This window comes from Triturus cristatus, chromosome 8 (assembly GCF_964204655.1).
Source record: "Triturus cristatus chromosome 8, aTriCri1.1, whole genome shotgun sequence".
Classification (NCBI taxonomy): Eukaryota; Metazoa; Chordata; class Amphibia; order Caudata; family Salamandridae; genus Triturus; species Triturus cristatus.
Window position 1 is genome coordinate 517,914,790 of NC_140591.1, and position 23,568 is coordinate 517,938,357.

Sequence of the window (23,568 nt, forward strand, 5' to 3'; positions counted from 1 at the left end):
CTTATGGTTAAAATAAAAAGGAAAAAAGGGGAACTTTAAGGAGACAATGTACCTAGGTTCCACTGGTGAACATGTTTCTAGCACTACTCCAAAGCTATTCTTCAGGACCAAAGATTGTTAGAATTCCTTGGTGCTACTCTTAGTTATAGTAAATATAATAATAATAAAAATAATAATAATAGACGTGCAGCACACATTTGTGTCTCAATCTTCATGAATTGGTATAAAATTATTGGTTGCTGTTATATTGCAACATGAGACCATAAGGGGGAAGGGATTCGGCCTGGGCGAAGTTCCACGAGTGGCTGAGTGCAGTGCGAACTGCAGTTTGTGCTGGTTTTCCTGCCGCTCGGGTAGAGATTCTATCCGAGCGGCAGCTCGTGCTCGCGAACTTACAGTTCACAATCGCAAGCGGGGAAAAAACTCCGCTGCACATCGTAAAGTGGAGTTTTCTGCACTCCGCGAGCTCCGCTAAGTGCGGAGTGCAGAAAACTCCACGAACGGAGCGAAGTTCACCGCCCTGGCCTAGAAGGGATGTCTTTAGTCACACTTGCCTCAAGTCTACTTCCTTACCTTCAGGTGAGTACCCTCCCATGTCTCCGATGATGTAGATCCCCGTTTTTTCCCCTTAGTTTAACCACACCCGGTTCGAGGTATCAGTAAAGATTCCTTTTCCTACTAGCCAGGTATTTTTAAATGTTTTCCTTTTGTTCCCCACTCAGACCACAAAATTTCATCTACACATAGTGCCAACAATAAGTGCTTCCACGTCCGTAGTTTGTAGCATGCCCCGTTCCACAGCAAGACAGAAAGAACCCGATAATGAAGCATGCCATTAAGGGGAGGATGAGGGTTATTCAGGGAAAACACATTGTTTTCCAGAAGAACATCTAAGTGGAAAAATAAAAGACCCTTCAAGTAACAGAAGGGCTCTCTTTAATTATTAAGTGTGTTGCCAGAATCCAGCTTTCAGATACAGGTGTACTCCAGAGTTAACCACGTCCCACAGCACATTCTCTCTATAGGCACCCCGCTGCTAGAATACCGCCGGTACAACTGTGAAATCTAAATAGGCTTGGTGCAGTCCCGCTGCCCTGACAGCGACGGTGTACTATTCGCCAGCATTGGAGTCTGCCGCGTTGGCAGCGGTGAGCCACGTATGAGGCGGTCAACACTCTGTCGACATGGACGGAGAATCAACCAGCATACTTCTAAAGACAATGGGTTTACTGCCATCAGCTTGAGGGAATATTTAGGACCCCTGCTGCAGCAGGATGGCAGTAAGACTGCCAAGATCTGAATCAGGCCCTATATGTTGAAATGTATTTTTTAAATCAATAGGTAATGACATTTCTAAAAAGTATATATTTTAATAATGAAAAGTAAAAAAATAAGTCAGTGCGGTATTGTTACTCAAAATACATTTTAGGCATAAAATGTATTAATGAAGCATGTCACAATACTCCAATACTGAAATAAATGCCTTTCCAACTATCCCATTTATACAGTAGTCCTTCCTTTATTTTAACCCTAATAGTGCAGCTTATCCACAAGTAAAATGGCTGTCGTAGTAAATGAGGAAGTTCTGTAAATATTTCTCACCCAACAAAAAAAATATACATTCTGTCAGAATCCAACACACTTTAAAATATACATTCCAAAACATATTTTTGTTTGAAATGTGGTTTACCAGTGAAAAAGTATAAAATCAGCCATCCCCCATTTTGGGACTAGAGGTACACTGACTCTGCTCATGGCCATTTGCTTCTGTGAGACTCTGAGAGCAACAACAGTTTGCTGTGGAGACACTCCCATCTATCTGTCGATGTAAATACCACGTTAACACAAAACACATTTTAAATTAACCAGTTAAACATATGATCATTTTTTGTTTTGTAAATTAGCAGATTACTGACAGATTCAAAGATAACCTCATATACAGTGCACTGACTGGAAGTCCATTAATGTAATTCTTGATATGAAACATTTTAACAATAATTTAATTCTGAAATTTACCAGGATTTTCAAACCATTCTTTATTTTTCTAAAAAATACATATGTTTTAAAATATACCTTTTTCTGAGAGCAGGTGCTGGACAGTGACTAGGGGGGAAACATGACTATTCTAACTACGCTTGGGGCAACGCCCAGCCTGGTTCTGGACAGTGAAATAGGGGCAAACTTGCTATTGTAACTCCCTTGGGGGCATACCTTAGGATAGGTGTTAGACAGAGACTGGTGGCAAAATTACTATTCTAACACCATCAGGGGCGTACCTCAGTGCAGGTGCTGGACAGTGACTGGAAGCAAATTACTAATATAACTCTGCCAGGGGTAAACCTCAGGGCAGATGCTGGACAGTGATGGAGCATTAAAACGACTATTCTACCTCCACTTGGGGCATCCCTCAGAGAAGGTGGTGGACAGTGACTGGGGGCTAAATTACTATTCTAACTGCTCTACTCATACCCAGGGCCTCTGGAATTCTGCGATTCTGCAACTGCAGCGATTTTTGCATAATTATGGATTTGCCACATTTGTGACATATTGCATCATCTGCTGCATAATCTGCCGATTTTAACAAACATATATTTTTTCCAGCTCAAACAGCTCAAAAGTTACCTTAAATATGTGACTCAGGTACCTGGAGCACCGGAATGCCTTTCGCATTGTTTGACTGGTCATCTTCAATTTGCTTATTGCTGTATTTGAGTGTTAATTTGTTACTAATAAGGGGGCAGATTTATGACGTCTGGTGCATCTCTGCTAATCAGCAGAGATGCGCCAGAAGAGTTGCGACGTATCTGCCCACCCGTGCGCCACCATTGATGCGGCGCATTGCTGGAGTTGCGTTGCAAGCGCGATGTAGTTACAGCAAGGCTCGGGGGTGCCCTATCATTACAATGCTGCGTCAATCCTTACGCCTGCTTCAAGCAGGCGCAGGGTTTTGACGCAGCATGGGCTCAAAAGTGACTGAGTGAAATCTTGTAGATTTCACTCAGCCACTTTTAGGAGGCGTTCCTGCGACGGAAAGACCCCCCCTGTACAGGTACGCCTACTGCTGGCGCAGGGCTTTACAACGTGACGCATCTCCCAGATGTGTCACGTTGTAAATACCCCGCAGCATGGCGCAGGATTTGCGCCGTCGCTGCATCACAAAAGTGACGCAATGGCTGCGTAAATGAGGCGCAATGGGCTCATAAATCTGCCCCAAGGTGTTTACAGCCAGAAAGCAGATCCAAATCCCAGTTTAGGCACCACTATTGAATTTCCCTTAGGGTGATTAGGAGAGGAATAATGCACAGCTACACCCAGGGTTCCCATGGTATCTTGGTAAGGCTTAGAGGCAAAGGCTGGTCCCTGGTCCAAGTGGAATGCAGCTGCTGCATATGTACCAATAAAGACCTGCAAATCTTTAATAACAGTTTGAGCGTCAGCCGATCGCTGTGGTCACACCCACAGAAATTGAGAACATGAATCCAACAGCCAATAAAATAAATATAAATGCACCATCCGAATAGAGTGGTCCTCAACGATCCAAATTGACACATTGGGCCCGATTATGCCATGGAGGTAGTCGGAAACATGCCTCTGCATTGAGGCTTGTGCTGCGGCCTGCAAAAGGGCTGCAGCTCATGCCCCAATGCCAAAAGGCATGTTTTTAAACATCCCTACACCGTGTGCCAGGCACCTCACGTTGCCTGCCACACAGGGCATGTATGTTGGTGGGTGCACCAGGCCTCAGACTGCCATAGAAAGGCAGAGGGGAAGGGCCATCGTAATGCCTACGATGGTGCCTTAGCAGAGACCGCCCTTATTGCAGAGATTACATTCCAACCTCTGTCGGTCCCACCGACTTCGTAATGAGGCTCATTGTAGTATTTTATTAGAAACTAGAAGGGGTGTCTGCGGTGGGCATGCGATGGTGGAACTTTTAATTTCTTGGCAAATGTAACAGCAAGGACATATTTTTTACTCCGTTTATAAAGAATCGACCACCATGTGCATTTCTATAACAAGGAAACAGTAGCTGCCATACAGAAATGGGTAGACGCTAATCCTTCATGTGTATCAATTATTAGCTCTAACCTGCAGGCCTGGTTGGGTATCACTCGATCACCCACCCCTGGAATGCTGGGCATTCAAAAGTTAGGAGTAATTTGCTGGATAATTTTTAGGTAGTGGCGTGCAACTATCTGAGGCAGTAACAGCAGCCATAATGTCATCTAGTCTCTTATGTGAATGAGTAATTGCAGCTACTACAACTGTTTGAACTGACACTTTGGCAGCTTCATCAGCTAATGAATTCCATACAACGTGTATACCAACATGTTGATGGCCCAATGTATGAATTACATGAGCCCATGGCAGAGCGTCTTTAAGAGATGCCATCTGTCCCAAGTGCAACTTAGGCTTGATAGTTTTTCCTTTAGAGTCTCTGAATCCATTCAAACACCAACAGTGTAAAGGATCATTTTAGGACTGGAAACAGTAATAGGAATCACACAGAATATGTGTCGAGAAGTCTGGATCCATATTCTACAGTGCCAGAACCAAAGCTTTCAGTATATTTACCCCGAGTTCTGTAACAGTTTTTTTGTGCCCGAAATTCACCATCTTTCATGAGACTCTTCACTGCTGCACATGCTGCAGAGTACTTATGCTTAGTACCAACCACAAGCAGGGCTGAGCCATCAGTATATATTATGGAATCGTACTGATCTAGAGGCAACATTTCTTTCGACATGGGATATTCTTGTTCATACTGAAGAATTTCCTGTGTTCTTAGTGTAGGGTAAAATACATAATTTACATCAGTAGTTGTCAAGGAAGTGCCTCCCTGGATCTTTCGTGGATGTGAGGCTTTGGCATTAGGAACGCTTGCTTTTGTACACATGTGACGTGTATATTTAATGGAACCCGCAATGATGCGGATAACTAAATTAGTTTTGTTCACATGAGTGTGCAAGTGTTTGGATGCTCGCATGTCTGTTTGCAATTTTCTGTAGCAGAATGTTTGTCAGAAAAATCAGGACCAATTTAATTGACCAACAGTTTAACTTGATGTGCATAATCTGGTATGTATGATTCTATCTAAGTGTAGAAAGCCTAAAAGTGATTGTAGCTTTTTTAATGTATTTGGTGGTTGTAAGAGAGCACACTTCTTTAAAAAGTGTGGGTCAAGGCTTCTGCCTTCTTTTGATAATTCATAACCTAAAAATAGGACATCAAGAAAAGCAATTTTAGTTTTTTTAAATGTAATTTATAGCCATGTTCAGTGAATCTCAAAAGTATGCGATCCACTATGGCCATGTGTGTGTTCAAATCATCATCTATGAGGTAAATGTCATCAACGTAAGGCAACGCTTCTGAGTCAATCTCTTGATTTCTTGTAAAATTGATGTTACATGGGTTGCAACCAGACCTGGACAGTTCTTAGACCCTTGTGTGAGCGTATAACATTTCCTCTGGGTCCCTAAAGTGGTAAGCATAATAAAATCTCTCTTTTCAGCCACTATATTTTGACAGAAAAAAAAACATTGGAAATGTCCAATATAGTTTTGTATTTTATACACACAGGTGCCGATCACGATCCTGTAAAAACCGGGTACGAACCGTCGGATGGAGCAAATTCTCCATCCGACGCGTACCCGGTCGTCAAAATGTACAAACATGGAATTACGATTCGCACGGAAACACCATTTCCGTACGAATCGTACAAAACACCGACCGACGAAAATAAACATACAAATGCGATCCGGGAAAGCGCCGACGTGACGTCGGGACGCACGCAGCCTGCCATTCACGACCCAGGAATTACGATTCGCACCGACGTCATCCCACACGGTGAATATTTTCCGGCTGCCAAAAACTGCCGGGAAATCAGGACGACGCGAACAAGGAGTACCTGTAAGCGACGGACAGACATGGACCCGAACCTACGTGTCATCCCGGCCCTCATAGCAGTCGACCTCCTCTACAGGTTCCGACGCAGACGCCGCAGAAGGTCAGAACAACTAAGGGAGGGGGGGAAAGGGGGGGAAAGGGGGGTGGGCAGGACCAGGGGCAGGCCACAAAACCACCACCAATGTCACACAGCACACATGCCCTGGACATACCTGACCCCCATGCCCTGGTCACCACGAGGGGGTGAGGGCGTGTCCAGCAAAGCCAGCGTCCGCCACAAAGGAAGTGCCTGACGACGCGAACCGGCAACACAACTTTACAGGTACGTCCCGTACCCACGCCTTAAGAGCGTGGGTACGAGTTGTACCACGCCCACACCTACGTCACCCCAACAATGGCGGGACGGCTGTACCCACGTGGCAAAGGCCTGGGTACGGGTCGCACAAGCATCACATAGCGTGGGTACGGATATGTACAGACCGTACCCCCACCACCGTATGCATGGAGCATATCCCCAACCCCAACAGTGTAAGTACGACCCGTACCCTCACCCGCGTACGTATGGAGCGTACCCCCACCCCAACAGTGTAAGTACGACCCGTACCATCACCCGCGGATGTATACGTCCCACCCCCACAGTGTAAGTATGACCCGTACCCTCACCCGCGTACGTATGGAGCGTACCCCCACCCCAACAGTGTAAGTATGACCCGTACCCCCACCCACGTACGTATGGAGCGTACCTCCACCCCAACAGTGTAAGTACGACCCGCACCCTCACCCGCGTACGTATGGAGCGTACCCCCACCCCAACAGTGTAAGTACGACCCGTACCCTCACCCGCGGATGTATGGAGCGTACCCCCCACCCCAACAGTGTAAGTACGACCCGTACCCCCACCCGCGTACGTATGGAGCGTACCTCCACCCCAACAGTGTAAGTACGACCCGTACCCTCACCCGCGTACGTATGGAGCGTACCTCCACCCCAACAGTGTAAGTACAACCCGTACCCTCACCCACGTACGTATGGAGCGTACCCCCCACCCCAACAGTGTAAGTACGACCCGTACCCCCACCCGCATACGTATGGAGCGTACCTCCACCCCAACAGTGTAAGTACGACCCGTACCCCCACCCGCGTACGTATGGAGCATACCCCCACCCCAACAGTGTAAGTACGACCTGTACCCTCACCCGCGGACGTATGGAGCGTACCCCCACCCCAACAGTGTAAGTACGACCAGTACCCTCACCCGCGTACGTATGGAGCGTACCTCCCACCCCAACAGTGTAAGTACGACCCGTACCCCCATGGAGCGAACCCACACACGTGTATGGACTAAGCGTACACATTGTTAAATAGGAGGGGTGTGTGCCTATCACTCCCAGCAGTGCCCAGACACAGGAGGGGTGTGTGCAGAGTCCTCCCAGCAGTGCCCAGACACAGGAGGGGTGTGTGCAGAGTCCTCCCAGCAGTGCCCAGCATCAGGAGGGGTGTGTGCAGAGTCCTCCCAGCAGTGCCCAGAGTCAGGAGGGGTGGGTGCCTATCACTCCCAGCAGTGCCCAGAGACAGGAGGGGTGGGTGCCTATCACTCCCAGCAGTGCCCAGAGACAGGAGGGGTGTGTGCAGAGTCCTCCCAGCAGTGCCCAGAGTCAGGAGGGGTGTGTGCAGAGTCCTCCCAGCAGTGCCCAGAGACAGGAGGGGTGAGTGCCTATCACTCCCAGCAGTGCCCAGAGACAGGAGGGGTGGGTGCCTATCACTCCCAGCAGTGCCCAGAGACAGGAGGGGTGTGTGCAGAGTCCTCCCAGCAGTGCCCAGAGTCAGGAGGGGTGGGTTCCTATCACTCCCAGCAGTGCCCAGAGACAGGAGGGGTGGGTGCCTATCACTCCCAGCAGTGCCCAGAGTCAGGAGGGGTGTGTGCAGAGTCCTCCCAGCAGTGCCCAGAGTCAGGAGGGAGTGTGCAGAGTCCTCCCAGCAGTGCCCAGAGGCAGGAGGGGTGTGTGCAGAGTCCTCCCAGCAGTGCCCAGAGTCAGGAGGGGTGGGTTCCTATCACTCCCAGCAGTGCCCAGAGACAGGAGGGGTGGGTGCCTATCACTCCCAGCAGTGCCCAGAGACAGGAGGGGTGTGTTCAGAGTCCTCCCAGCAGTGCCCAGAGTCAGGAGGGGTGTGTGCAGAGTCCTCCCAGCAGTGCCCAGAGACAGGAGGGGTGGGTGCCTATCACTCCCAGCAGTGCCCAGAGACAGGAGGGGTGTGTGCAGAGTCCTCCCAGCAGTGCCCAGAGTCAGGAGAGGTGGGTGCCTATCACTCCCAGCAGTGCCCAGAGACAGGAGGGGTGGGTGCCTATCACTCCCAGCAGTGTCCAGAGTCAGGAGGGGTGTGTGCAGAGTCCTCCCAGCAGTGCCCAGAGACAGGAGGGGTGTGTGCAGAGTCCTCCCAGCAGTGCCCAGAGTTAGGAGGGGTGTGTGCCTAACACTCACAGCAGTGCCCATGAAACGCAAAGGGTGGAGTAGCCACAGATACCATGCCCACAAATTTCAGTCAGGTGCACAAAGACCCTGCAGTACATGTACCACATGTGTGCGAGGCTGGGAGTATACGCATGCATAGCGCAGAAAAGAAAACATGTACACATGAAGTCATGTCAATAGTCCACATACACAAGTACAATGACTACCAAGAATGCCACGAATGATGCAGGTGGAGACATCGCTCAGCATGCATGTGCAAAGTAGAAGGAATCCGTCACACACCCAGCTAATGTACACACAGCTCTGCGCTAAATATTGGGAACACCCTGCAGGGAAGATGTCAGGGTACACAGAGGAAGGAATACACCTTTGGACAATTTCACCATGCAGCAACTGCTTACATGAACACAGAAACCTAGCTAACACCGTGTGATGGCACACAGATCCCAGGGTCCCCCCTATGACCAGCACACTACTACATTTCCCACACAACCAACACATGATCACCACCCAAAATCATGTAGCAGCCCCACCAACAGCAATGTCAGAAAAGCAGTAGTGTTCAAAGGAAACAAAAATGGCTTTAATCAGCATGATCAAAAATTGTATGTTCGTAGAAAGTTCAATATTTACAAAGCCCATAGGGCAGTCCAGAAGTCACAGCTGGATGGGGGACACAGTGGGATGCGTGTCCCCTAGCTTGCCTGCACAGTTACATTCCGTCGTCTTCCACAGGGGTGAGGGCATCATGTGGGGGGAAGAAACAGGCACCGCAGGGACAGGAGGGTGAAGGGGAGGCGTCGTGGGTGCAGGGATGGAGGACTCCACCACAGGGGGTGGGGCAGGGCCAAAGGTGGAGGCCAGGAGCTCGCTGCACACCTTAGCAAGGTCCTCCAGGGAATCCCCTGCACCCGAAGGAACCACAGGCCCCAAGGAGGGGGGGGGGTCAGAGGGATGGGTCGCAGCGCCACTGGGGGAGGGTGTAGACAGGGGGGGGAATCAACCACCCTGACCGAGGACTTCCTTGACCGCTTGCGTGGTGGCGTCACTGTGGGGCTCAGGGACAGATCGGCCATGAAGGAGTCTTTGGGGGAGATGTGGCCAGGAGAGCTGAGGGGAGGGGATTTGGAGGGAGTGGATTGGGTGGAATGCGGACTCCCACTCTGTCTGCGTGTCACACGTTTGCCCCTCGACCCAGTGGGTGTGCCTACTTCACCCTGTGTGTGCGTGTCAGGAGGTGTGCGGTGGACCTTCCCTGCTGGTGTGGTGCCTGTGTGTGTTGTGGTGGGTGCATGCTGACGTCTGGGTGTACGTGGGACAGGCATGGGAGTGGGAAGTGTGGATGGGGCAGGGGTAGGGGGTGGGACGTAGTGCTGCAGGAGACCCACTGCTGCAGTCAGTGTCGAGTCTATCGACCTCAGCAAGCTGCGTTGGTCAGCCTGCGATGAATGAATGCCCTCCAAGTATGCCTCCATGTTGTGCAGCACTTGGCTGTGGCTATGGACGACATTAAGGATCGCAGCCTGACCAACCTGCAACTACCGCTGGATGTCCACAGACTCGGCATTGGCGGCAGCAGTGGAGACAGGGGCAGGGGGTGCGGTGCCTGGCAGGAAGGAGACATGTGGTGACCGGGCACGTTGGGAAGGGACACGAGCAAGTGGGAGGCGGCTGATGGCAATGGAGGGGGCGGGCGAGATGTAGTGCCGCTGTCAGCTGCTGGTGCAGCCGCCGCCCACTCGGAGAGATCATCCTCGGACCCGTCAGCTTCATACTCTGTTGTGCCAGTCGACAGGTCCCCGGCTTCACTCTCCTCCGCCTCAGTCCCACTTGATGTGCCAGCCCCGATGTCACCGCTGGCACTGGTGCTCGGTCCCTCTGCTCCGTCTGTGCCCATGTCTCCCTCCGTGTCCCCCGACGATGCTGTGGGCAGGGTGAAGAGACAGAAATTAATCATACACCTGTATACATATGTCACATGAGTCCAATCTACATAGGTCACAGTGCATAGCCTGAAACAAAAGAAGAGTTACATCTACAAAACAAGGTACATATGTAGGGCATGCAAGACACAGTTGTTTGACCCACCATGCCACCGAAAAACTATGGAGAGCATGACACAATAGCAAATGAGATGGAATGGAATTTTGACTGAGGAGCAAGGCCCTGGGGACAATCCAGCACTGCATCTGCACCACACAGCGTGGCAGGAAATAGGGATGAGCAGGGACCATATCCAGGAACAAGAGGCACATGCAGCATAGGTTATACTGAAAGCATGCCCACCATGACTGGCCCACTGCACGTTGAGTGCATGTCCAGACAAACATCACACACTGGCCAGTCCTAGCAAGGAGATATCAGGTTGTGACATGAAGGCCATGCCCGCACCACCCACCCCCTACATGAGACTATTATTTGGAGACACAGGAAGCACTTACACCCCTTAGTCTGGGTGAAATACACATGGGATGCAACAAATCAAGGTTGCACACAAAATACCCAAGGTGCGCCTGTCCAAATAATCATGTACAAATGGGCATCATCAGATGATTGTAACAAGACACACAGGCAATGTCCACCTTGAGTATGAACAAGGAAAATCAGGTCAGTCTGTACAGTGGACACTTGTACTACATTTCACGTCAAAATACATTTGGCCAGGGGACAATGGCACAGAGCACAACCTATGCTGTAGACACAGAGATTGTCAACATATTCGGATTACACACATGATACCTAGGAAAATATGCCCCTGGGGACAGTAGTGGTCACACAACTCCATGCTCCTGAATGGGAATGACTGCAACACACGCTACCATCCACACACTCATGCACATCATGTCACAGGCCACCACATAGGACATGCGTGCTGTAAGGCCTCACACTTGAGAGACTAACTCCCATGTCTGGACTCAGCATTAGTGCCAACTGACATGGAACCCACAAGACCAGAACTGGACAGGGCACAGGCAAGGTCCCAAAACCTGTTACACACCACCCCCACACATGATGCTGTAGGCATTGTACACGTGGAGAAGGTGCCAGGCTACATAACCTTGTGATGGAGTGACTTCACACAGACCAGGGAACACATTGCAAGGAGGGGAAGGGAGGCAGGAGAGCACTGCAATACTGTGGGTAACAGGATCTGCACAGCACCATTAAACCCTGGCAGTGCATCCATGGAACAGTGCACATACAAATGCTGGTGAAACACAACAAACACACATGTACCTACCCCCTTCCTGCTGCTGCATCTCCTGTAAGCGCCTGTCCAAGTCTGGAAATACCACCGCCAGCACACGCTTGTGGATGTGGGAGAGACGGCGGCGCCCGCGGTTCTTATGGCTCTCAGGTGAGTCCCCCAGCAGGACCCGTGCGATCCTCCGCGTCCAGCACCGGATATCCTGCCAGCGTTTCCTCACCTGGGACAGGCGCCGCTTCCGACCATCCGCACTCCTCACGGCACTGACGGCGGTCAGCCAGATCTGCTCCTTGGCAGAGGCGCCTACCTGTGAGGATGAACAAGTGACACTACATCAATACACCTGCAACATGTCACAGAGACACATATGAGAACAAATTAGCTGGTTACAACAAGGCATGTCATGCAGCCAATGCATTGCACCTTTGCCATAGGGACATACTCCTCTGGGGAAGGGCAAAAGCAGTACGTGCCAGTGAAAGTACACAGGTGGAATGAGGGCAAAGACACAATCAATTATCAAGGCTCACACTGTGCATCACACCCACCCCTCCTGACTCTGGGCACTGCTGGGAGGACTCTGCACACACCCCTCCTGTCTCTGGGCACTGCTGGGAGGACTCTGCACACACCCCTCCTGACTCTGGGCACTGCTGGGAGGACTCTGCACCCACCCCTCCTGTCTCTGGGCACTGCTGGGAGTGATAGGCACCCACCCCTCCTGGCTCTGGGCACTGCTGGGAGTGATAGGCACCTACCCCTCCTGTCTATGGGCACTGCTGGGAGTGATAGGCACCCACCCCTCCTGTCTCTGGGCACTGCTGGGAGGACTCTGCACACACCCCTCCTGTCTCTGGGCACTGCTGGGAGGACTCTGCACCCACCCCTCCTACCTCTGGGCACTGCTGGGAGTGATAGGCACCCACCCCTCCTGTCTCTGGGCACTGCTGGGAGGACTCTGCACACACCCCTCCTGTCTCTGGGCACTGCTGGGAGACATCAGGCATTCCCCCCCCCTGGGACCCCCCCTACAGTACATAGCATGTGTGTCACACCTGGACACAATGGCAGAAGTCACAGTCACAAAAAAAGGGACACAGTCTGTGCTAGTAGCTCTGCACTCACCTGATACCCTGGTCGCCCATACATCAGGGGGTACTGTGGGAGGATCACATCCAGCAATGCCAGGTTCTCCTCCAGGGTGAATGGCTGTGACCTCTCCACAGACCTTGACATGGTTCCAGGGAATAAGGAGCAGCAGCAGTGTGGTAGAATAGAAATATGTGCAGGCAAGTGCTCCCTCATGGGACCTGGCAGCCTTATATCTGCCTTGCTGGCCTGTTTCATGCACAGGAGTACAGAGTGATTGGTCACTCACCTTTGCATCCTATGTTTCCTCCAATCCCTTCAAACCTAGCACAGTCAGTGGGTTCTTATTGTTTTTTTTTCTTCAGCATGATGTCAACCCCACAAACACAATGCAACAAAGTAGATTCATTCCAACTGACTTCTGCTGTGCACCTTCCAGAACAAAATCAAACTTAAAACTTGGTCTCCATGACAACCAGCATGCATGTAGGCCTTAATACTTGTCCCTCATGTGTCCCCTATGTAAAATTGAGCTTCACCCACAGGTACGGTGCGTTCCGGGCCCCTAGGGCACCCCAAATGCATAGCAACGGCCCGTACACGCGTGCGTACGTTCTCTATCACTATGGGTGTCCTCGCGTATGCGTACTCGTAGTGGTACGGCCCGTACACGCGTGCGTACATTCACTATCACCATGGGTGTCCTCGCGTATGCGTACTCGTAGTGGTACGGCCCGTACACGCGTGCGTACGTTCACTTTCACTATGGGTGTCCTCGCGTATGCGTACACGTAGTGATAGTGAACGTACAGGCGTGTGTACGGTCCGTACCACTATGGGTGTTCTCGCGTATGCGTACTCGTAGTGATAGTGAACGTACAGGCGTGTGTACGGGCCGTACCAGTACGAGTACGCATACGCGAGGACACCCATAGTGATAGTGAGCGTACAGGCGTGTGTACGGGCCGTACCACTGCGAGTACGCATACGCGAGGACACCCATGGTGATAGTGAACGTACAGGCGTGTGTACGGTCCGTACCACTATGGGTGTTCTCGCGTATGCGTACTCGTAGTGATAGTGAACGTACAGGCGTGTGTACGGTCCGTACCACTATGGGTGTTCTCGCGTATGCGTACTCGTAGTTATAGTGAACGTACAGGCGTGTGTACGGGCCGTACCACTATGGGTGTTCTCGCGTATGCGTACCCGTAGTGATAGTGAACGTACAGGCGTGTGTACGGGCCGTACCACTGCGAGTACGCATACGCGAGGACACCCATGGTGATAGTGAACGTACGCACGCCTGTACGGGCCGTACCACTATGGGTGTTCTTGCGTATGCGTACTTACTGACCGTACACATGCCTGTACGCTCACCATCACTATGGGTACACATACGGCAGCACTCCCATAGTGATATGGGAACGTACACAGGCCCTCTTAGCAGCAGTACGGTGGTTTTCACACATCACAGTGGTGACAGGCAGCACACAGGAAGGAATAGGGCTGACATACTTGTCCATGGATGGACATCAAGGCATTGTCTGAGCAGTACTACATGTGTGGGGCACAGGTGTGACAGGCTGTGATGTGGCACATTACTCCTGAGTCGAGAAGGCACCAGATGTATGATGAGATGTGTACAGATGTAATGTGTGACGGTGCAATGTGTGCCAGGCATGCCCTTGACTCCTTTGACATGTGTGCATGTCGTACTGCACACTTGGGATGAGCGTCACTGGCATGGCACGGACACCAACACACGGAAGTGTCCCCTGATGCCCGGTACAGGGGTTACCACACCTGACATGTCACTACTCACGGTGCACGATGTGACTATGTCATGTATGTGTGGGGGGTTCCCATTAGGTTGATGTTGGAGCACCCTCAAAAGCTGCAGCTGTTGCAGCAACCAACATGTGTCTGTGTGTAGATTGACATTGCACACTGTTCTTCACACCATGCCACATGTGGTATCGGATGTGAGGTGCGTATGTATGCATGGGACACGGAGTAGCGTAACAAGGACATGTCTGCATCCTCTCTATGAATGTGTGGTGAGTCATCACATGTACACCTTCATGGCAAGGTGTGTGGGCTGTCCTAGTGTAATGTCATGTGACCTGTGGCTCTAGTGTTCCACTACCAGTCTCTGCAATCGACATCCTACTTCTGCTGATGTGTGGATGTATGTCACTCCTGTGTTGCGTCTGGCTGTTCACTTGCACTGGGACACAGCTAATCCCATGCCATGGCATGTGGAGGTTCACAATCTCCGTGTGTAGCTGGGTCTTGGTAGGAGTGTCACCTGGCAGCCATACGTGTCCAGGGCATGTGGCACATACCTGACTCCGTATGTAGCATATGTGTATAGACAGATTAACATGTGCTCAGTACAAAATAATTGTTGTTGTGGTGCACTCACTCTTCCTTGTCACTTCCAAATTACTGCAGAGCGCCGCCTCTTCCCCGAGCAATTCCGGACTTGGCTGCCATGCGGGAGAATGACTGTATCCGGTGCTACCGCTTCCCCCAACGGTTGATTCTGGATTTGACGGCGAGACTGGCACCACACCTGCAACCGCTGCACAGGTATCCTACGGCACTGACACCCAAGCTGAAGGTAATGGCAGCCCTACATTTTCTAGCCACGGGTACCTTTCAAAATACCATAGCTCATGTTGGTGGCATGTCCCAGAGCATGTTCTGCCATGTGCTGCATGATTTCTTAGAGGCCATGTTGATTCACCTGGATGACTTCATCCATTTTCCTACCCCTGAAATGTTGACTGGGGTCAAGCGTGGATTCTATGCCCTGGGAGGGATGCCCCATGTCATTGGGTCCATAGATGGGACAGATGTTGCTTTGGTACCACCACAGGCACAGGAGGTAGCGTACCGGAATCGCAAGCACTACCACTCATCAATGCCCTTGTGGTGTGTCTGTCCAACATGGTGATTTCACATGTCTGTGCTCGTTTTCCAGGATCAGCACACGATGCCTACATCATGAGGCATAGCAGGGTGCCTGAAATGATGACACAGCTGCGCAACGAATGAGCATGTGTTGTTGCTGGGTACAGTCTGTCCGTCCTGTATTTTGCGTAGACTTCCAGCACGACCGCTTCTCCTGTCCTGCTTATGTTCATGTGCTTTCCATGTAGGGGACGCTGGCTATCCCAACATGCCATGGCTGATCACACCTCTCCGCAACCCCATCACGCCGGCCCAGCTCCGCTACAACAACGCCCATGGCCGGACAAGGCGAGTGATAGAGAGGACGTTTGGCCTCCTGAAGAGCCGATTCAGGTGCCTACACAAGACCGGCGGCGCCCTCCCTTATGCCCCGGCGAAGGTCTGCAAAATCTTCATGGTCTGCTGCATGCTGCACAACATGGCAGTTGAGAAAGCTGTGCCACTCATCCTGGATCAAGATGACGAGGACCATCCACCCGTGGAGGACGAAGTTCTTGGCAATGGGGCTAGTGATGTGGAGGATGTGGAGCCGCAAGAGGACATCCGGACTCGGCTCATACGAGACTTCTTTGCTTAGTGGTGAGTACCAGTGTCTGAGTGTGCACGCATTGGTCCCCGTGTGGCATGTGTTGTGATGTGTGTCTCCACATGCATGTATGGCACGTGAGTCAGAGGTGTGTGTGGGTGTGTCACTGGAGTGATGGTGCCAGTGATGGTTGTATTTCCCCAGTCATAATTGTGACCTAGCATGTTGTCATCCATACATGTGTCAAGTAAATGCACATGCAAGTGGCTGTGCTTTTTGTGGCTGACTTCTTGTGTGTCTCTCTTCCCCAGGTACTTGCGCATGCCGTCTGCTGCTTGCATTGTTGTGGCACTGCTATTCCTCATGGACACGTCATCGTGTGCTGACTCAGCGTTACAGGCACGGACACGTTTGGAAGTCTCCTTAGGGTAAGGGATGCATCAGGGGTGTATTGGGTGTGGCAGTTGTTCACGATGTATGCACACTGCCCCTGTCGATGTTTGGTTCCTCTGCAGACATGTTGCATCACCATGGTACACATGACATGCAGCTGGGTACACCTGAATAGATGGTCAGACTAGTTGACAGTCATCTGTGATGGGATGGTGGATTGTGATGATGGCATCAATGTGTGTAACACTGCCCTCGGACACATACGGTTTGCATTGGCTTGACATGGTGAGGGACTTCCACATCAGAGGATCAATGGTGTATGGCAGCCTCTCCGTGAGCAGCAGGGGGTGTTTAGCTGTTAGCCGACACTTGTGTGCCAGTTCCATGGCTATCACGCAGTTGTGCTGCAGAAGGGGAGTGCCAGTGTTGGACCCACATGTTACTCCACATGACCTGTGTATGTGTACTCCGAGTTGCCTCTGCATTCCCGAATACATGACTAATAAAGGTGTCCCTATGCCTCCAAGGTGCCTCTTCTCAGTCAATGCTGGTGTGTTGCCATGGTGCATCCGGCATGTCTGGCATGGTTTTCCCTGATAGTGGCTATGTGTCTATGTGTCGAGTAGCAAGATGCAAGCTGTGTGTGTGGGATGAGACTGTGTATTGTGCATGATGTCCATGACTGTGTGGGTATTGTGACATGTGCCATCCCCATGCATCCAACGTTGGCCAGGCCCCCATTATCTGCATCCATCGGACTCAAGCTTGCAGGACATGGTTCTGCCACCTGTCTACACATACCTGGGTGCCCCCCAGGACACTGGACATGATCCCTGACCTCTGCGCATGACTGTTGCTGTACTCAATATGTCTGTCGGCACGGTTGTGCGGCCACCCCCTCAGCTGGTTGGGCCCATCACGGGTGTGTATGGTGCTCCATGTCTGTCTTGCATAATACACTGTGACCCGTGTGTCCTATGCCAGACTCAGGCCCCAGGGTGTGGATGGTTGAAGTCAAAAGAGAACTCAGGCATGTTTAGACTTTACAAGACACATGTAAGGTAATAATGCAACCAGCAGGCATCTTCTCTTCATGGTGTGACTTTTTATTTTAGTGGGGGGGGGGGGATGTCATGAGGGGCTTTCCGGGTGTTTGGAATCCAAAGTTCAGCAGGGGAGTTGGTGTCGTTGCCATTGGAAATCCTCAGAGTCCATGCCACAGTCTTTGTCAACATTGGTCAGACAGTGACCAGCAAGGCCATGTGGCAGAGAATGTCTTTTGATGCTGTGCTGCTGTTGCTCCAGTGGGCCAGGTGCCAGGCCAGGTGTCCTGGGAGATGGTGCTGTAGCGCCGACCCTCACGGTCTTTTCCGTGGACGACCCGCCCTCCTGCGGGGACCCTCAGAAGCAGGCCGTGACGATGTTTGGGATGCTTCATCGGATGTTTCCTCCTCCTCCTCCTGATCCCTCCCTGTGGGTGGTGATGTTCTACGCATTTCTGGCACAGGGAGGGTTGCCCATGTTGTCGGCCATCCGACGGAGTGTACTGTGAATTCCCGTGAACACCGTCACAAGCTCAGCCTGTCTGTCCTCCATCCTCCGTTGGTGTTGCAGTAGACAGGCATGTAGCTCCGCATGTTGCTGGGCCTGCTGGGTCTTGATCCCCTCGAGGACGGACACAACCTGGGCCATGCCCGTGGTGTCCTGCCGGTATATGTCCAGGATGTTTCGGACATGGGAATATACCGGATTCCCAGCCAACTGGTCAGGCTGGCGCCTCCGCCGTCCTCCACTCCCACCACCCCTGCCCACTTGCACCTGGCCTGCCCTTGTGGGCACATCGGGTCTCCGAGACCCCTGAGGGGTGGCATTGGCATTGTCGCCTGCCTCCTCCTGGGTGCCCGGGACACCGTGTCCCTCCTGGCCAGCCTGGCTGCTTTGTGGTGGTGGGGCAGGGATCCTGGGTGTCTCCTGGGATGTGGCAGGAGTGGGGGTGGTGGTTGGCCCCGTTGTACTTGACGCAGGTGCTGCAGGTCGTTGGACACCAGAGGGGCCAGGTTGGTCGGGGTCGTCCACAGAGTGCTGAGAGTCGTCGCTGCCGGTGGGATCGGCCTCCCGCAGAGCCGGGTCCTGTGAGTCTTCCCCCCCAGTGTTGGGGGGTGAACCACGAGGTTGACCTGTGTGTGAGAGAGACAATGTTAATTTTGTTCCATGCAACATCCATGTTTCATTAGTTTCAAAGTTGGAACATTTCCTCTGGGAATTTGGATCCGTCTTGCATTCCACTCACAGTGCACTTGTGCATGGGTGTGTCCCTTGGGCACAGCTTTTGCGACTTTAACTATGTGTGGCACAGTCTTACTTGCTGCATCAAGTGTGACTGCAGTCAGCAGTGGAGTGGGCAGGTGTGGCGAGCCGTGCATTGGCGCCTTCCGTGTTGCACTGTACGTGGGCACATGAAGTTGTTCCACACACTTCAATGATGCAGGTAGCTGTCGTTGTGCTCGTGCACAGGTTGTGACATGGCCCTGTGTTTTGCCATGGAGGAGAGGGGGGGTGCTGGCACTGGCCACCCTTGTCTACATGCACGCAGTCCACCTGCTGACGAGCAGACATTCCCACACACCACAAGGCTGATTTGCTCTCCCCTGTCCCCCTCTCCCTCCCTCTCTGTCCCCCTCTCCCTCCCTCTGTGTGTCAGCCTCCTCCCTCTGTCCGTCTCCCTGTGTCTCCCTCCCTCTCTGTCCCCCTCTCCCTCCCTCCGTGTGTCAGCCTCTTCCCTCTGTCCGTCTCCCTGTGTCTCCCTCCCTCTCTGTCCCCCTCTCCCTCCCTCTGTGTGTCACCCTCTGTCACCTCAGCCCAGCTTCCTGGGCACACACTGTTAGCAGATCTTTGAATGGCCCTTGGCTTGTTGATGTGAGTTTGTTTCTGATCTCCAGGCACCCATTGGGTGTAGTGTCTGTGTCTGCGCTGCTGCTGTGGTGGTGTGTGCTGCCACTCTTTCACAGTGTTGGCTGTTCATTAGCTGCTGTCATGTGCAAAACAGTGCCTTCACCCCCATGTGTTAATGCAAGGCGTCCGCCATTTGCTGGCGAGTCTTTCCTGTGTGGGGACACACTGTTTGTCTGGCTGTGACCTAGGCCATATGGGCAGAGGGCATTGTTGTCTGCTTCTGAGTTGCACTATGTGATTTTTGGGCCCACCCTCCCGCCATCCGGGTTACCGTGTCCTGTGTTGGTGTCTTCTGTGGCCTGTGACTTGACATTGTCCAGCTGGTTGCATGGGGCATGGTGGCGCCAGTGGCATGTGCGTGTTCATGGAGTGTGGTTGAGTCATGCGATAGCTTGGGGTGGTTGCGTGCCTGTTTGTGAGTTTGGTTGTGGATGACGTTCCCCCCATGTGAGGTGCGTTGTTTGTATACTCACCCGGGTCTCAGAGTCCTCCTAATCCTTCGACTGCCTCCACCGGCAGTATGGCCATCACCCTCTCCTCCCAGGGATGGTAGTGTACGGGTCTGCGGGACGGCCCTCCTCCAGTGACGTTGGCCTGGTTGTGTTCATCCGTCATCTTGGCTCGGACCCTCCTCCGCAAATCGTACCACCTGGCTTGGCATTCCTGCTTGTTCCTTCTGGTGTCCCCAACAGCATTCACAGCATCGACGATGGTCTGCCACATGGCTGTTTTTTCTGAAATGCTGGTCTGTCTGACCAATGTTCCAAAGAGGTGTGGCTCGACTCTGAGGATTTCATCGACAAGGACCTCCAACTCTCGGTTACTGAACTTTGGATTCTTGTTAGTGGGCATGGTGAGGGGTGTGGGTGTGGATGGTGGGGGGGGTGTGTGTGGATGGTTGTGGGTGTGTGGGTGTGGTTGTGCAGGTGTGTGTGTGAATGTGATGAGGGGGTGTTTGTGAAGGTGGTTGTGTGAAGGTGTGCAAGTGTAAGGTGTGGTAAAGCTTCTAGTATGGTGCTGTAGGTTGTCTGTGGGGTCTGGCAGCAGTGAGTCTGTTGCAAAGGCTCATGGTTTGTGTGTGTGGGCCCTTTTTATTGGTCCATTGGTGGGTGTGGCTGTGTTTGAAGTTTGGGTGGGTGTGTTATAAGGAGTGGTGGTGTTTTGGGCCTCTGTTTGTTTTTGGCAGTTGCAGGTCAGTGAATGTGTTGTTTTAGTGGTTGTTGGACATGTTTAGTGGCTTTGTGCCATTCGAATGGTGTATTCTTGTGTTGTTTTGGTTTGTCATGGTTGTGTACGTGCATTTTTAGCGTGTGTATGGGGTGTACATGGGCCATTTTGTTGTACAGTGCTGTCCTTGTGTGTGGCTTGGTACGACTCGTACATGCGGTTGTGATGTTGGGGCCTGGGGTGCGCTCCGTACTTAGGATGTTGTGGTGGGGGTACGACTCTGATGTACACGGGTGTACATACATGGGTGGGGGTACGACTCTAATGTACACGGGTGTACATACACGGGTGGGTAGGACACGTACACGGGTGTACATACACGGGGGGTTTGACACGTACACGGGTGTACATACACGGAGGGGTACGACACGTACAGGGGTGTACATACACGGGGGGTACGACACGTACAGGGGTGTACATACACGGCGGGGTACGACACGTACGCGGGTGTACATACACGGGGGTACGACATGTACAGGGGTGTACATACACGGAGGGGTACGACACGCACAGGGGTGTACATACACGGGGGGCTATGACACGTACACGGGTGTACATACACGGGGGTACGACACGTACAGGGGTGTACATACACGGGGGTATGACATGTACACGGGTGTACATACACGGGGGGTAGGACACGTACAGGGGTGTACATACACGGGGGGTACGACACGTACACGGGTGTACATACACGGGTGGGGGTACGACTCTAATGTACACGGGTGTACATACACGGGGGGTAGGACACGTACACGGGTGTACATACACGGGGGTACGAAACGTACATGGGTGTACATACACGGAGGGGTACGACACGTACAGGGGTGTACATACACGGGGGTACGACACGTACACGGGTGTACATACACGGGTGGGGGTACGACTCTAATGTACACGGGTGTACATACACGGGGGGTAGGACACGTACACGGGTGTACATACACGGGGGATTCGACACGTACGTACGGGGGCTGGGGGGGGTCGGCGCGTACATACGGGGGCTGGGGGGGTCGGCGCGTACGTACGGGGGCTGGGGGGGTCGGCACGTATGCGGGCACATGTCTCCATGGTTGCTATGGGTGTTCGGTGCGGATGGTGTTTTTTCCATACGGTTGTAACTTCTGACGCACGGGATGGATCGTGATTCCGCGGTCGGACTTCACTTTTCACATTTGTACGGTGATTCGTCCGAGGACGTGTCGGACACTTTTTCCGACCCGAGGACATGTGGGGAATGATTCCCAATGCGATTCGTATGGTCTTTTTCCCATGCGAATAGTAATTGGCAGTTTGTACGGCACTTGTACGATTCGTACGGTAAAAAGACCGGATATGAGTCGTACGGGGAAATTTTTTACCGGATCGTAATTGGCACCACAATGTTGTTCATTAAAGCTGTATTCAAGAGATGCAAGGCTAAATCACCTTCTGATATTGTAATTGTTAGAGAATTTCCCTAGCGGGTTGTCTAGCTTCATGTTTAATAGGGTATTGTGGTTGCACTTGCAGGCCCGACCTTATAGGATAACGCAAGTCCTCATTCCAGCCTGATTTCAATAAAATGCATGGATTTGTGCAAGAGCTAATTCTGTGGTGGTAGAAAAGGGGGTCTCTAGTTGGCAGAGGTAGGTACCTTTGTCAAAATAGGGACCCTTGTTTCTAGTCAGGCTAAGGGTATACACTTCTAAAATAACCTCTGATCACCCCCTTGGTAGCGTGGCATGAGCAGACAGTCTTATCTCAGAGGCAGTTTGTAAAGCATTTGTGAACACATACAATAATACAGTGAAAACACTACAAATGGACACCACACCAGTTAAAAAAAATAGTAAATATGTATCTAAACAAAAACAAGACCAAATGACAAAAATCCAACATATACTACTCTTGAACAAACTATTTGTGCAAGATAACCTTTAAATTGCAGAAAAATCAATAAAACACAGTTCTTCCGACTCGGTAGCTCCTCCTGGGGCTACCGCGATACTGAATACGGCAGAGTCTAACAATTCCAGCTGACCGGGTCAATATGGGCCAGCTAAAGCGTCAACAGACTCGGACACAGTACCTTTCTTGTTGTGACCAACACTTTGGTGCGAGTCGGTCGGGGCAGTTGTCGTGGTCGCATTGTGAAGCGGAGCGTTGCAGCGGCGGTGTCCTCACGATGCGGTGCAAGCAGCGGCTCGATGACGAAGTCGGTGAGACCAGGGCTTGCGGTGAAGAGCGATACGGTGCTCGCTGCGGTGCTGGCAAATCATGGTGCGGTGACAGAGCCGGTCGATGTTTCAGTCGGGCAGCAACGGAGTCGGTGACTTTCTTGCAGCATGCAGTGAAGCATTGCGGAGTGTGGTGCCCACAGGACGCAGTGCAAGCAGTGGCTCATTGACAGAGTCGGTGAGACTAGGGTTGCATTGCGAAGCGAGGCGTTGCTCTCAGCAGTGCTTTCTGGACACAGAATCCTGTGATGGACTCGATGACAGAGTCGGTTACCCTTTTCTTCTGCGGCGACGATCAGAGAAGGTGCACATAGTCACAGTGAGGTCTTTGCTGTTTCTTAGACCTCTAGAACAGGGGGCGAGCTCAGTTCAAGCCCTTGGAGATCTTCTTCAAGCAGGATATATGGCAAGCAACAAAGTCCTTTTCTCCTCTACTTGTGAGCAAGCAGCCACTGCAGGCCAACCCCAGACAGCAAACAGCACAGGGGCAGTATTCCTCCTCAGCTTATCCAGCTCTTCTCCTTGATAAAGGTTGCTTTTGATTTCCCAGTAGTGATCTAAAAGTCAGGGTTCTGGGCCCCTCTTTTTATACACCAA